The sequence below is a fragment of the Falco peregrinus genome, chromosome 9, assembly GCF_023634155.1.
Source record: "Falco peregrinus isolate bFalPer1 chromosome 9, bFalPer1.pri, whole genome shotgun sequence".
Lineage (NCBI taxonomy): Eukaryota > Metazoa > Chordata > Aves > Falconiformes > Falconidae > Falco > Falco peregrinus.
The window spans coordinates 29,812,238-29,828,861 of record NC_073729.1 but is presented as its reverse complement, the minus strand read 5'-3'; the positions used below and the strand labels follow the sequence as shown (position 1 = coordinate 29,828,861).

Sequence of the window (16,624 nt, the reverse complement as noted above, 5' to 3'; positions counted from 1 at the left end):
TAGGCAGAGTCCATTGGCAGAGGAAGGATCAGGCCTTTACACTAGTTTTCACACGTCAGCAGAGTCATGCAGGATTTACACCAGTGCGGCTCCAGCTCAGGATCCTGCCTGAGAGAAGAGGAATGAGGTAGAACAACACACAGCACAGAGCTGATGTCTGAAGTGTGATGGCGTTTCTTTTCAAGAGCATCTCCCCTTCAGGAAAGGGGCAGCAGACCCTGGGTTTCCAGCCGGTGATAACATTAAGACACTGCACCAGGTAGCAAGATGACAGCCCCTGAGAGATCCGAGGGGACCAATGCTCATCCTGCCACCTCCCTGTGTCTGGAGAATCGCATTTTGCCGAGAGCATGAATTGGCCAAGCCCTTGAAGGTGTGAGGTGGCAGAAGGGTTTCCTACACTCAAGTTTGGAAGAGAGATCCTGCTCTGGGGTGCAGTGTTGGCTCCGTTGGCTCTTCTCCCTGGCAGATGGACAGATGGGATGGCCGTGGGTCATGGCAGAGGCCAGGCAGCCAAGAGGAGCGTGCATTGCGGGTTGGAGACAGAGGGAACTGCAGCAGCTTGCTGGAGCAGACGGAAGGAGGGAGACATGGGGCCAGGAGGGGACATGTTCATTGTAGTAAATTTAGACAATCTCTTTATTGAAACAAAACAGTTCCTCCTCCCCTCCAAAATCCCTCCCTTCCAGCACTCAGCACCAGCTCTTTTGCCAGGGGTCAGCACGTGCAGCAGTGGGGGAGGGAAGGACGGAGGAGTGTAGGAGGTTGTCATGTCTAATGAATACCCTGAATGTATCGAGATATATATTTTTTTCATTTCAGAAAAGGTTCCATTAAGAGGGAGACAGCCCTAACATGTGCTTTGGCCCCTCATCAGATTTATGAGTATTTGCTCTGCTCTTTAATAAGAAACTCTGCAGCAACTGCCACCTTGCCTGCTCTCCCTGAGATACACAGTGGCTTCTCGGGGAAATGCACTTCATTATTAATGTGAATTTGTACGTTTTTATGACACTGCTTGGGGGAAGGGGCAGGCAGAGATTTCCTGGTGATATATGCTCATTTCTAACCATTTATTGTCCCAGACAATCGAAGAACAATGATAAACATTGTTATAGAAAGTGGAGGGTGCCGCAGTGTCATTTTTGAAGGGAAAAGAGAGGTGGCTAAAGTGGCTTTGATGTGGTTGTTTCCCTCCACTCCACCTCCTCCAGCAGCTGTGTCAGATCAAGCAACACAGGGGTATATGCGGTAGCAGTTGCTGCCTCCCCTCGCCCGCCTTTTCTCAGGCCAGCCAAGACCATTTGCTTGGTGCTTTGCTACAGTGGAGGGGGTACAGATGAAGGAGAAGGAGTTCATCCTTTGGGAAGCCTGTACTGCAGAGGATCGTAGGCCTCGGAGTCCCCGTGGATGCTCAGAGTCCCCATGCCCCTGTACTCCAGCAGTCTCTTTTCAATTTATTATCAAGTGGCCAGCATGGAAACTCTGTGCACACAGCAGCAGCTGCAAGGCTAAGCAGGCCAGGAAGAGAAAGGTGAGGGTATGAGGACACAGTTTACTAAGATGTTGTCAGCATCCTCCAGTTTCCATATCTATTGTCACCCTCATCCATGATTAACACAACCACTCAAGAGCTCCACCAGGTGATAAAAACAGTGGGTTTGGGCTGCATTGGAGAACCAAAAAAGTTCAGCCTTCAGGCTCACCCCAAGTAGCATCATCAGGAAGGCCATGACATCCACATGCTCTTTTGTTTCTCTCTTCTCCTGCCTTTCCCATTAGTGCTCTGCATCATCTGGTGAAGGTCGAGGCTGGTTTACACTGCCTGCACCACACAGTCCCTCAAGCTCCAACAGCCCTGGTGCTTGAGGGAGCTTCCCTGGTCCCCGGTTGGGATATTTGCTCTCTGCATCACTGCCAGGCTGAGCTTTCTCTGTGTCGTGGAGCCGGTAGCCTCCAGCTATAAGTGAACGATTGCCATGTTTTGTGTTCATATTCTATTCCCTAGCCCTAAGTATACACAATCCTTTGTAACAGGAGATGTGCCCAACAGCTGAACACTGCTAAGACTTTCTTCATGACATTTTTCTGCTCTTCTCATAAAGCTGAATTAAAAGTGAGGTAAGAACATTAGAATAGCCATACAGGGTCAGGTCAAAGGTCCATGTGTCCATCCTATCTCTGCCCATGACCAGTATGAGTGTAAGCACAGGTGGTGCCCTTCCCAGAGCACTCCCCCAGCCTCCAGATTTATGGTTCAGGGACTACTTCAGCTGGAGGAGATTATTTTCCTCTGCTCCCAGAGCTGCAGAGAATATGCAGGAGGCCTTCTTGATAGCTGCAGAAGCTTGGGCACAACTGTGAGGCCTCTTGGGGTGAGCTCTGAAGGTGCCCAACCCTAAGGCAGGGGGAAGAGGGTGTACAAACCAGCCCATGGCAGTCAGACCAGTGCTGAGCCTTCGTGCTTCCTCTTTGCCTATGGCTAAGGAAGGAGTCACACCCAGAGTGCAGAAGTGATACCTACCAAGCCCCCAGACATAAGGGTATCACACCTTATTCCATTCTCTGTTCAGCTTTCCCTGGGAGTTTACCATGATGCAATAAAAATGCCACCCTCAAAAGATTTCTTTCTCAACTGTATATGGAGCGGGACTTGCGGTCTTACTGCAGAGCTTATACTAGCTGGACCAGTAATTCAGAGGATGCAAAACTGCTCGTTCTGTTGCACATATATAATACTAGTTTGACCCCTTCTGGGTTTGCTTTCAGCTTTTCTAAACCTCCAAAGCATTTGGTGCGCAAACAGTGACTCTCCCCTCTCCTCTTGAAGAACCGTTGAAATCTCAAATGTGGAACTGCTGTTTTCATTGTCATCTAATGAAAACTCACAAACACTCCCTATTTCTGAAAACCCCAAGTTTATACCATGAGTCACACAGACTACCTGAAATTATCTATCTCAATACATGCAACCGATATCCTGGTGTAGTGCACAGCTGCTGCTAGATCTCTCCCTCACACAGCAGTACCTCTCCACTTCTCTCTGGTTTCAAGCCAAGGTTTAGGAGAACCTTTCTGTCCAGTTCTCTGTCGCTGCCCTCTGCTGCTCTTCATGCGATCCTGTGCAGCCTCCCCATAGCCACATGTGCAGCAGTGTTCCAAGCACAACAGTGGCTACACGATGCTGACTATGTTTCTGGGGGACAAGACAAGCTACTGGCACTGAGCACTGTTGGGACTGCATCCTCATGGCTACCAACTTTCTTTACAGGGCCATTAAAAAGGCTGATGTTGCTTTTTACCCACCTCTTGATCTACATCCCAAGGGACATCACAGAAGAAGAATCCCACTGGGATATGACAATACTGTGGCCTTTTTCTGCCTGTGCTCATGTGAACACACCACTCTTCTACTGGAGAAGGGCAAATTTAATACTTCCTTCATGCTTGCTCAGCTCAGGGGCAAACAGCTGCATGTGGATCAGTCTTTAGTGAAGCTCACCATAGACTAGACATACACAGATAGATAGGTTGTGGGTGGGCTTCCAGTTCAGTAATTCACTTCCCTCCATAATCCTATGGAGCCCTAATCTGTTGGCCTTGGGTTTTTATGGTACAAGACCTAGGTTTGTCATCCAGGGGAAAAATGATGGGGGAGGTAATTCTGTTTATTTGATCAGTGTTTTTTTAAAACACTGTCTGCTCCCAGGAATTATGTGGTGGCCTTCTTTTATAAATCACAATTGCAAAAAAAAAAAAAAAAAAATAGCTCTCAGTATTTTTCCAAAGGGATTAGGGTGAAAGTTCCTACACTCATATTTCATGTCTGGAAAAAAATATCAACAAGAGTGATAAGTATAGCCAAAATGAGTGTAAAAGCACACCCTGTCATTTGTTTTCCATGTGCCATATGTTTTCTGAATTCTGCACCTCCCACATACAAATTGCATGCAATAATGTTGGGTGCACACATTACTCAGGATTATTTAGTTAAGCCCTGCCTATATGGATGGAATTAACTTAGATAAAGTCAAGCCACTGTGCTTTGTTTTGGTTTTTGCTTATTCTGGATTCATAGAGTAGAAAATTAAAGATCCCACTGTGCCAGGCTTCATGTCATTTTGTTTTAATTTAATTCATCTCTTCAATTGTCCCTGTTTCTCCTTCTCTTTGAGTATCGTCAGTAGGTGGTCCAAGCATCAACCAGAAGATTTACTGGCAAGACTAAATGTATGAACACTATGAACACATTGTTTTTCTGATATGATTTAATGACCTTTTTGGCATTCCCATGCCTGTTGAAATCTTCCATAATAATTCCCTTTGGCAGCCAAAGCTCCTGTTGATGAGGTGAAAGCTGATGCAAATGTCAAATGTCAATAAATTTGTAATCCATAGATGTAATACTTGGTGCTGGTGTGAGACAGCGTTAACCAGAGGGCAGCAAGAGACACCTAAGATATGAGCTACATCTTCTTACTGTGAACAGAAAGCACACAAGAAAGGAATGCCACCTCCAAAACCTCTCCATAGCCAAGCTCTTTTCCTTCTCCAGTCTCTGTTCTCCCTATGAGCTTTCTGAATTGCTGAGCTTTGCCAGAGGAGGGGTTTATGGCTTACGTTTGGCAGAGCAAGTCTGGTGATGCAGGTTCTGTCCCTTGTTCTGCTTTTGACTCATTGTGTGAGGCTGGGATTTAACTTCACTGCTTCTAAAGGAGCTCTTCACAGTTGAGAGGTTTCAGAGGCTTCAGAGTTTGATCCTGGAAATGATTAGTTATGCAAGATATTCCAGTAAATTAACAAGACCGCTTATATAACCTAGGTGTTGCAGGACTGAGTCATGACTCATTTATAGTTTTAAGATGCTTGGAAAGGGCGAGCCATATATGAAGCCTGATTTTATATGCAATAAAGACATAAGAACAATCACATAATTTCCCAAGAGATATTCTTAAGGGCCCTCCACTTTGACCTTTGGCTCTGAAAAGCTCCAGTTTGTTTGACATTGAAAAAAAACAAATGTGTGAATACAGTGCCATGAGCATTTGCACTTTGAACACGCTGGGGCGGAACACAGCTGAACTGGAAAAGGCTGCAACAGCTAATGTACTGGGAAAATATAACAGAGGCATTTACTTAATAACTCAACTAATTCCTTTAGCTCACCTTGTAGAGATTTAACCTTTGAATGAGAAAGTCCCTAGTTCAAAATCCTGTGTCTCCTCTGTCCTCATGTTAATTTTGAAATTATATATCATTGTTGAGAGGCCCTTGTGTTGAGCATTACAGGCTATTTTTCATGTCTAAAATGGGGAATTATAACTGAACATTAGCTACTGGCTATAAATCACATGGAACAAAGTGGCATCTGCATATACTCAGTAACGAGAGTGGGAGAATTGTAACTTACTTAAAGCAAGACAGGAAAGAGGACACAAATGCACTAGCAGAGATAATTGTGACTCGAGAAATCTAATGGGTTTTCCAACTGTGTGATGCTCTGGAGTCCTGTTCTCTGGAGCTCTCTACAACCAGTGTTTTAAGCACACGGTCACAGGAGGAGCTCAGTCAATCTGGAGGGCAAACGAGGAGTTGGAAGCTATTTCACACCCCCCTGCAATGCTACCACGCTGAGGTCGTGCTGGGCCAGGGCTGGGGTAGGAGAGAGCCTTTCACAGCCTGCCTCTTTTGCTCTCCCCATCACCCATTCTCCATCAGCAGGCATGAGTGACCAGTGACCACAATTCCCTCTCCCTGGGATATGTTTTTATTTCTAATTGTAGCTAAAGCCCAGGTAAGGAGGAGGCAGCACAAGGCTGTTAACAGCAGTCATTGAGGTTGCTGGGTACGGGCTGACCAGCTCCTTCTCTGCTGCTCAGCTCGCAGGGCAGGAAGCCCCACTGCTCACTGCTCTTGTGCCTTTCTGAACAGTCCACTGATGATACTTAAAAGAAAACAAAATAAGCTGAATGTGACCTCATTCTTGCATTTGCCTCTGCTGGCCCTTCTCCCCTGCCCCCCCCCTTTCTTTTTTTTTTGGGGGGGGGGGGGGGGTGCGGGTCTTTTCCTTTTGAGAATGCTTCCAAGATCTCTCGTGTTCTCATTTGGGTAAAGCAAGATCTACCTGTTGCCCTGTGTCACTGGAAATTATTTGGCCCCTTTCTAAGACAGAGATCATCTTGCACTCAATACAACACCTTGCATGGTAAGATCTCATGTCTGCTATTCTGCTATTGGTTTTTGGACCCTAATGCATCAATAGCTTAAATTCTCAAAAAGCCGACTACACACATCAGCCGAAGATGCTAGTCTCCCAGGCTGTCTGCTACTGTCTGTATGTTCAGATATTCCTCATTTGGGAGTCATACACCTTCATCCGTACAGCACCAGCCACTGGAGGTGCCTAACAAACTACCTGAACTGAATGTAGCCAGGGACTTCGGATTAGTTCTCGTTGCAATGCAGGTCTCTTCTTAAAAAGAGGACAGACCCCTGCAAGGAGATTTTACTGAAATTAAAGCTTTAGATTTCTTTCATAACAGACCATAAAGAATACAGTTTCTACAGCCTGGCCAGGTCAGCATCCTGGCAGAAGGCATTTGCTCAGGAGCTGCCACCACGTCAGAGGTACCAGGAGTCCTCCTGCTGCAGCCTGGTGAAGGTGACCTGCTGACTGGTGCAATGTCCTTTTCTGCTCCCTTACTCAGTATCCCAATCCGGCAAGTGGGTGCAGTGTTTCCAGGATTAAATTCAATAGTCAATACTTCATGTCCCTCACAGCTTCCTAACAAACCCTGGCCTTGCTCCAGCACTCCATCCCCACGCAGCGAGCCAGAAGCAGTGGTCCCTGAGCAGTGGGGTGTTGTTCTGTTTGTGCAGTGCCAAGCACAATGGGTTTCTAGAAGCTCCAGGACTACTCTCTGAGTAACAGTAATTGCAATAGGTGCTTTGCCGATTAGAGGCCAACTTAAGAACATTTTTGAAAGCTTTGCAGAACAGAGGCCTATATGGTATATATTTATTAGGTTGTTCAGCAGTAATTCAGACAGCTGAGAATTGTTGAGGACCTGGTCTATCTAATTGTGTGTCTAAATCATAGTTTCACCGTGATTCAGAGGTACTAATGTTATAGTCTACACAGAATGGCTTAGGTTATATGGTCAGATTCCTGCAGATGGTCAGTTTGTATCATAAAATTTAACATTACAACTTGCAACATAAAGCTACTGCCTCAAATTTATTATATATTGCAGCACAACAAGCAAATTCATACTAGATGCAGTATATGCCTAGACATTAATGTGAGCAGAGGATGAAATATCCTCTTCCCAGCTCACTGGCACATGTTCCCCTCAGAGCAGAATTGAATTGTCCAGAATCACCAGAGAAGAGGAAGTCACCGGGAGCCCAGCCCGGTGCAGTGCGGGGCTCCCTGGCTGCAGGGACACAGGAAGGACATCCCACACCCCGCGGCATGAGGCCCCAGGGTTTCGGAACTCGCAGTTCTGCTCTCTGTATCATGCATGCAAGAGCTGAGCTCTCAGCAAAATCTTTTTATTATTCGTCATAAAGAATCGCAGCTGTGAAAAGCAAACTAGGGAAGGAGAGTGGGAACAGGCAGGCACTCTCTCTTGGACTGATGTAAATCAGGAGTAACTCCACTGCAAGTCCGCTAAATTATGTTGTTGTCACTCGGACATCAGATCAGAATCAATCCCTTTACCTGCAATAGATGAGTGAAATGTCTTACAGCTGTGTGTCCAGGAGCCTGCTAAGCTTCTTGGAGAGTTGCTGTCAGTGTGCCCAGGGCAGGAGCATATTTTTTTTCTTACTGTTGTACATAAGGGCTCTGCTGCAGCCGACAACATGAAATGTGTTAGTTCGGTTTGTTCAAAATGGAGTGTGTTTGTTAAGTGTTGCCTCTTTGATGTTGCACTGCCATCTCCATCTTTGTCATCATTGCCCATCTTTTTCAATCTAATGAACTCAAACCATCAGTGCAACTTAAGTTCGGCTGTCTGTTCTTGCATAGTTAATATTAAAAATGTACTAACAGTGTGGCTGCGAAATCAAATTATGCACATAAATATGCTGGCATAGCAGAGGAGGCGGCAGAAGCTGAAGTTAGCAACATTGATGCCAGTTCACATTTGCAAATCAACCGTCAATCTGTCATTAAACATGTTATCAAATGATGATAAGTGTATGCTTCTTGCTTGCATTGGCGCGCTTATTCCCGATGTTGATGTGCATTAATGGGATAATGTGCATTAACATAGTCTTGCTTGGATGAACACAAAACATTTTTTATCCGTCTCAGTTTGTTTCCCCCTGTGGCCCCCAAGTAAGTGTTTTGTGTTATCAAATTGCCAAAAAATGGGAAAACACATTACTTTTAATTAGCAAAAATTTTGAGTCATTTTTTTTTAATTTTTATCCAGACTATCTCCTGTGTGTTGTCAGTCGAGGTGGGGAGGGGGGGGACACACAAAAAACATTCCACTGCCTTCTCTGAGTAAAACGATTAATGTCAGAAACTCAGAGACTGACAATTATGTGCTGTCTTAATGCACTGGCCTTTCATCTGCAGTCCTTGCTTTTGACACGAGTGATGGTTTCAGTTCAGTGATATGAAAGGCAGGAAAGGAAACGATCTCAGGCATTCCCAGCCCATTGTGTGGTGCCACAGTCAGACATGGCAAGCAGTCCTTGAGCTGGCTTCATTGACGTTTTATGTACAAGCCTGCAAAGACTGTACCTAGAGATTAAACAAAAAGCCGAAGAAGAGCGTGGCTGCACTGGGAGGGAACTGAGTTTCCAAAAGAACTTCCCACACCTTAGCCCAGCTCCGTTATCCCTCCTGCAGGCTGCTGCATAGCAGGGCTCCATGCATGGTACGTGCTGCTGGTGAACTCCCAGGGAAATAAAAAAGAACCCTCATTGGCAAGAACAAAAAGTGACTGAAAGCAGAAAGCCGTGATTAGAGCCTGGTTACCCCCCTACAATGCTCTGCCAGAGCAGTGCCCGGGAAGCGAGAGCTTGGCTCGTCGGCTGCCCAGGGAAGGCTCCGTTGCCCTGGGAATTATTAGAACAAAAATAAATAATAGTATTTTTGTTTATTGCTTCTATTTAGAATTGCGTTGTTTACCCAGGCTTTTGGAAAAAGTTGAGGTGGAACTCCACTGGAGCAGGAAAAGCATCTTTTGCACTTAGGTGACTTTAAGGTTTTCAAACTCTTTTTAAACAGTAAATGAAGCAAGGTTCTTCCCACCCCTTGGAGAACAGCCATTCTTTTAAACCCTTGCATATTTATGCAACAGGGGCAAAATTGTGATGATCTACCTGTGCTTTTACAATAAAACAGTAATAGTCATGAAAAGCAATATGGCTAATGTCCAGTCCTGTTCAAAACATGGGGAATTCTTCCAGGAGTTTTACTAGGACTTTACCAGTAATGTTATCAAATCAGGCGCAAGAGTTGCCTTAAAGGAAATTCAGTCACTGAAAGTGTTTTATTTTTAGTTGATGGTCTGGAAAATAAAACTTCTAAAACTTTTATGAAAGGCATCATATTATTTATGTGTCTCTAAAATAGCAACTTTTTCTCATATAATAGAAATATTTATAAATTATTCTTAGTGCCTGCTTAGGATTACATCTAACCTCCAAACATGGTTTGAGATTTATCTTAAATTTTAAAAAATTCTAACTAGTAGAATAGTGTGCTTCTAGAAACTATGAACTTTTTGGTAAATGGGTCAAACTTTTGATCACACTTTCTTTTTTCTCGATCTAATAATGCCATTAACATTAGGCATCCTATTCAGGTCTCTGATTTCTATTATCTGGATGATTTAAAGTGAAAATAAAAGGGAATAATTATTGATTTTTTTAAAAATTGTCTTGATTTTTTTTGAAGTCATCTATTGCATTTCCTATTATTTCTAAGTTGTGGATACATGAGTACAAGTTTCATAATCATAAAACTCTAATAGCAGTAATTGTATTCCTGTTAACCCTAGCTTCAGCGAGTACTCGTGTTTTCTACTTCTAAACCAAAGAGCTTGTCTTCTAATACAAAGAGCTTGAATTTTAAGTATATTTTCTGTTACACATCCATTACTGGCAGAATTTATCCAGCAACTTTTCTTTTTTTTTTTTTTTTTTGCAGTTGTGTAGCTTTACGTTGCTCCTACTCCATGAGCTACCTTGAAATTAACTTGTCAAATGTTCGTCCCACTACTTAGGGAAGATTCCTAAGCAGATGAGTGGGCCAGTTTGTCATGACTTGGAGGAGAGGTGCTGGAAATCAGATGGCATTAAAGAGGCTCACTCTGAAGGCTGTGTACAAGGGACTTCTCTGAGGCAGCTCGGGCTAGGCTGCTGTAAGGGACTATTCGTATCAGAGATGGCATTTGGAAAACTAGAGTGAGAAGCATGTCTTGGTGTCTTACTTGCCACACTGCCTTGGACCCCTGTAATATATTTCCCTCAACAGCAGAGCCCAGCTCCCTCTCCTGGGGGGCACTTGGCAAACACCAGAACAAGTTGCACAACTGCAGAAAACTGAGCGTGGCAAAACTGAAGCCCTGGGCAAATTATTGGCCATGGCATGCTACTGTCTGGGAGAAGTCTGGTTCTGGATTTTATCTTTGCTACTTCAGCTAGTCTCTACTTTGAACAGATGTATTAATGAGGTGCATTAATTTACCAATTTTCATTAAGCAGTTTGAAACAGGGAGATGCTGTATTATTCCTCGGTATGCATATATCAAAGCAAATGTTGAATAAGGGATTAGCAGTAACAGAGTTACACTGTTCTTCCTCTCTATTCTCCCAGTCTTTATTCTTCGTACTGTATCTTGTTCTATTATCTTGGGCCTGACTTTGGAGTGTTTTCAGTTTTTGAAAATGGCAAGTAATTAGTCAATATGTTTTCACCATATGTATCAAGCTCAGTAAAGAGGCAACCATTGGCCTTTGTCATGGCACAGTAAGCGTTCGTTTTCTCAGCACTTCAAGTTACGCTGAGCGTGTGGTGAACGCCAAAGAATTTAATGAGGACTTTTACAATGAAACATTTGACATAATAATTCACAGTTCAGCGCAGTTCACAAATTTGGGGTGAGTCCCCTTTTAAGATTTTAAGTTTGTGTTGTTCACACTAGAGATCTTGCACGAGCTGCTTCTCCCCTGCCTTGTGCCCTGTATGAGCAAAGAGGCTGTGCAAAGGGTGGATAAATTGTTATGACTCAAAATGGTCCTGTTTTACATCTTCTTGGCACAGATGCTGTGTACAACAAGGGAGAATTCTTGAAACACTTTTTCCCTTCCAGACTGGCTTTTTACTTACCCCAAGCTAGTTAATGCATACTTTCTAGACGGAAATTTTTGCTTTAAGGGTTCCACTGTTGCTGACTGTTAACAATGTTTAAAAAAGGTCAGAATCTGATCTTAACACTGCTGATACGAAGTGGCATTTGCCCAGATTTTGCCATCTCCTGAGCAAAAATATGTCCAGTGTTTTCTAGAGAGATGGGATAAACAGCAGCCTTGCCTGGGCTGTTTTCCCCTCTTGGGAATACTGTATTTCAGTTATCTGTGGAACAGGTTTCTGCATTCCCTGCTGGGTTTCTTTAGCTTTGCAGATAAAACATTTGGGCTCAGACTCAGTTCAGTAAGTTACAGGTATTTTGTGTAAAATTTTGGGGTATGTGCAACAAATAATCATGAATAAGAATGATGACATATTGTTTTACTGCAGTCATGATTTAAATTTATGTGACATTGCTATTGAAGTCAATAGGACTTTTTCCCAAGTATGATTTGCAGGGTACAGTATCATTATAATATGACAGTTAATAGTCTTGTTTATGTTATTATATTTAATGAATAAATATATCAGTCTGTACATCAAACTCAGTTTTGTTTATACTCTTTAATTGTAGTCTTATCTCCCCTAGAAGCATGTTATATCTTTTAATTTTATAATTATCCACTTTATTCATGTGTGACACTACAGAACTGCTGCTTATATCCTGTGAGACATCCAGATACAAACAGATGGAAGACAGGCAACCACTAGGAAATTCAGATCTGGATCTGAATCCAGCTCCATATTTTCAAAACACTCCACAATTTCAGATCCAAGGTCTTGGTTTGGGCTGTTTTATAAAGGGGCAAGAGTTGCAGAACATGAATCTAATTTATATAGCCTCTCCAAACATGAACCATCAATAAGGATTTTACACGATCCTTCAACACCTAAATTTTGTTCTCTGTTTCTTGAAAAAGACCTGAGACAAAGCAGGAGCGCTTCTCACATTGCCCTTTCTGAAGCTTTTCAAAACAGGAGTTCAAGATTTGTTGGGCTGGGGAGAGGGAACAGAAATACAACTTTTTAGCCTAGTGGTTACTCCACTTGGCTGGAAAGGGTAAATGTCAGTCCATGCTCTGAGGACTGTTTTGTTTGAACTAAAGCCATGAAGCAAAATGCATTGAGCATCCTTGGGAGTAAAATCGCAGGGTCTACCTCCCCCAGGCAATCCACCTGCACGAGGCAGTAGAATTGTGCCCATGACCATGCCCATGGTCATTTCTTCTCTTTCCATTTGAGATCCACTTTTGTGAAGCTTCAAAGACCAAACAGAGGTTGGAAAAATTAGGTTTGAGTTCTCTTACACCCTGGCTGAGTGCTCTAAATCCAAAGAAACCCATAAGTCAATGCAAAAGTGTTTTAGATGAGCAAATTCTAATAGGTTTTAAACAAAGTTTACAGATTCACCTTCCTAGAAATCTCCTAGACTATGAACCCTGAAAGGAATAACTGTTTTAACAGAGTAGAAATAACTGAGTAGCTCTGTTTCAGCTGAGTAGATTCCCAGAGCCCCGGAGAGAGATACCCTACAATAAGAGATCAACCTGCTCTCAGCATCTGCCTGTTGCCTAGGTCTGTCTGTAAGCAGCACCCTCCCACCTGAGCTTTATAGGTTCCCTTCTGAGGCATCCAAGTTCTCCTAAGCCTGGAAGTTAATCCTCTGCTCAAAACATGCCATTTCCCAAAACGGAGTTATCCAGCCCCTCTGTCCTTCTTTACAGCTGAGCGGGGGTGATTCTGTGCTTTTTATCAGCACAGATTTCCTTGGGTGGCATTCATTTCAAACCAGTGGATGGTCTGGCGGATGGGTCTCCTCTAGACTTGAGTCAGATGAGTAAATCCATGAGCTGGGGGGCAGTTAGCAAACTCTCATCCCTTGCCATGGAGCAAGGCTGTTAGAACATCTCTTAATTCATAGATCACATCCAAAGCCAAGCTTTCTAGTTTGGGATCTTTTGCCAAAACAGTTGCAGGAAAAAAAAGCCAGAATGAAATGTCTAAAGATATGATACTTCTACTGTAAAAGTTATCTTATCTAATTACTTGTATTATAGTGATGAAAAGTTTAGCAAAACACCCTGGGTGTTACATGTTCGCATAGGATGACAGCTTTCATGTCATTCTGCATGTTCTCCTTTAAATATTTTTTTTGTCTGTTGATGTAACGCAGCAAATATTTACTGCATGATGCTGTTTCTGAAGTTAGTACCTTCTTTTGGATCCAGTAGCCAAAGTATGTGCAAGAGCAGGCTGGGAAAAGGGAACACCCAGGTATCAAACCATAGCCCAGAAGTTGCTGAGATTACAAGAGAGTGGCTGGCAAGAAGAGACATGTGCAGCCAGGTCATAACAACAAAAAAATCAAAAAAGCTTACATTTCCCCAGGTACATAAGTAGTTTCTGAAAGAAACGTCTTTACTTTGTCTATTTTTTTCCTTCTTCTTAGTCAGTTTTTCTAGTTGCTGGGCAATATTTTAACCTCTTCAGTTTTGAAAACCTCCCTCACCTACTTTGTGCTTGAACAGAACTTCTGCAAAGTGCCCTCAAAAAAGTCACCTCCAAGGCAGTCATCTAAGGAAGGGGAAATCTGCTTAAGAGATGAAACTCTTAAGACTGAAACAGACAAAGTGAATACTTTCCCCAGTTAGCACTTGAAGAGGAAAATATCATAATATTTAAACTAGTTTTGAAAACTTTCCATGAAAATAGGGGAAGGGGAAAAAAAACGCCATAAAACACTAGTTGAATACAGAGAGAGGCCAAAGAGAGTTCAGTTACCATAGAGATTATTACTGGCAATTGGTACTCAACAGCAGATTGGGATCTGTTACAATATTTTTATTAATCTTTTCTCTTAATTGGTTATTTATATATTTTGGATCCATCTCTGTGCTGGGTCCAGATTTTACTCTTTACCTGTCACTCTTTTTGACATGAAGCAGTAATGCCTGTGCCAGATATCAGGCATTTCCTCGATTTGTAAACATTACAGGGGTCACGAGTACATAAAATACCACGTGGACAAGTCGCTGTGCTTGGCTTTGGCAGGCAAAGGAGGAGGGAGAAGCATCACAGACATATTTTCTGTGAGGCTTCATCACGGGAACTCTTCTGTACAAACCCTTCTTGTCAGTATAACTGTGATGATATTTTGTAGGTACAGCAGGGAAGATGCAGAATGCCTTTTCCCCTTTCAGTCCTCCCTCCTGTACGTCCAACTTAGCCATTTAACACATGTGCACTCCAGTGCATAAACCTTTTCATTTCTGAAATATCCTATTGTAAAGCCTTTCCCTGTCTTCCCCTCCTAAAGATTCATCCTGTTGCCTGTGTGTTGCAGCAACTGAAAACGCCCAGCCTTTTTATAGCCACAGTCAGTGGAAGTACGCTTAAGGGCCAATGTTAAAGGACTTTTTTAATCAGTCAGCTTCCAAAAATTCAGCTCTTAATTTTTAAAGAGTGCCCAGTCCTGTATATACCTGACGTTAAACAGATTTTAAAACGCTGCTGCATTTCGCTTTTTTTCTGCCACACCATTTGCCTTCAGGGGGATATTTTTTCAGGATGCCTGAGATCAGCCAGCTGGGGTTTCATCCCTTTTCCCCCTCTCCCCCCCAGCCTGTTGCTCCCTGCCTGCATCTAACTGCATTTCAGGTGTAGGGGCATAGAGGAGCTCGGTCGCAGGGAGATGAGTGGGGAACGTGGCTGCAGGGAGTGCTCTCAACTGCAGTGTGAGCCAAGCGGATTTTTTCAAAGAGAGAGAGGGAGAAACATGGTTTTTTTCATCTCTAATCTCCTTTAGTTATCATGATCTCAAGGGCTATTTGTAATGATAGTAGGCAGTGCATTTCAGATGGAAATGTGATTTTCCAAGCTGACGGTGTCACTTTAAGTAAACAAAGTTAATTCTGCTTCCTGCTATGCAAGGCCTAATCTCATTACCCAAGCCACAAGTAACATAACAGAAAATATTCCCATCTGTCAAAAGAACTTAAAATAAAGGTGGAAATTGTTTTTATGTTTTGTCCCTCTTCTTCCCCCCAGATCCCTCAATGGATGTTAATTATCACATCAGTTCCATTTAAACCTGTTCAGATCCCCCAGCCTCTGCTTGTGCTTCCTTTTTCTTTTGATGTGCCTATAGAATAATAGCGTTTATGCTGCATCTTAGAGTTAATGCTCAGTTATGATGAACTGTAGCTAAAAGATGCAAGTGGATGGCTGACCCATTCATCTTGCTGCATTCTGCTCTAAGGAGGCAGAAACCAGGTGCCATCAGGTTGGCTGGAAGCTCTCCCAGAAGTGATTGAGATTACGCTCATCCCCTTTCCCACCAGAAATAGACAAAATCTCTGAGCTAGAGACAGTCCAAAAGGGACCGTGGGGGTTAAGATCGGGTGTGCTCTGTAGAGCCAAGGCTCACCCAAACTCCTGAAATGACAGATCCAGGCAAGCCCCTAGTGCCACATTACTGACACCACATAGGGCCAGGCTGCAGGCACACTGCTGTCTTGAGTTTGTCCAGCCTCAGCATGCTCCCGGGCTTCCCCCAGGCAATGCCTGGGACTGCTGGTGGTGTGCAGAGTGGATGGGGCCAGTGCTGTGCAGAAGGGAGCTCAGCCCCCTGGCCATCCCAGGCGCCAAACAGCAGACCAGCATTGACCAGCAATCCTATACCAGCAGGAAAGAGCCCCACGGCAGTGCAGCACTGGTGAAAGCAAGGGGGGATTTAGAACAGGGGGCAAACCCTGTGGCACTAGTAACGCATTTTCCAGCACTCACAGAGCAAGGCAACTGCACTGATTCCCTTATCATTTCCATGGGTGTGAATCCAGAATAGCTTCCCTAGATTTAGTTCAGTGTGACTTCATTATGAGTTACATGGGGAGGAGGAGTCAGCATCGCAGACCAGCGAGAGCTCTACTGGCACAGGGAGCAGACCCCAATGTTACCAAGTCTGACTTTAAACAGAAGAAAACCCAAACATACTATCTAGCAATTCTCATCTCATTTCATTTCAAACCAGCAGCCACCAATCATAAGATGATCATTCATAAAACTCTCCAACAACAGTGTTTTTCATCCTCTCTTCATTTAAAATGACCTTTATGTGATGATAACATCTGCTTGCTGAACCTTAATTGCTTAATTAGAGAAACAGGTTCTCTATTAGACAAACATTTTTTTTAAACTGTATTTTTTCTTGCAAGTATGATGCTTTCTTTCATTTTAAGCTCAGCAGCAGTA

General features: G+C 43.5%; 1 protein-coding gene across 4 annotated transcripts in view; it reads left to right on the top strand.

Annotated features, from left to right (window-relative positions):
- TSHZ2 (teashirt zinc finger homeobox 2) overlaps positions 1 to 16,624 on the top strand; it is a 232,021-nt gene that overhangs the window by 147,185 nt on the left and 68,212 nt on the right. Inside the window, exon 3 of one of the 4 annotated variants that reach the window (XM_055813800.1) lies at positions 10,172 to 11,922. The exons of 2 other annotated variants lie outside the window; for them this stretch is intronic. The gene's annotated coding sequence lies outside the window, so the exon portion shown is untranslated. Of the gene's footprint in view, positions 1 to 3; positions 3,259 to 10,171; positions 11,923 to 16,624 lie in introns of those variants that run through there. One more of the 4 variants, XM_055813801.1, reaches the window with a different exon arrangement.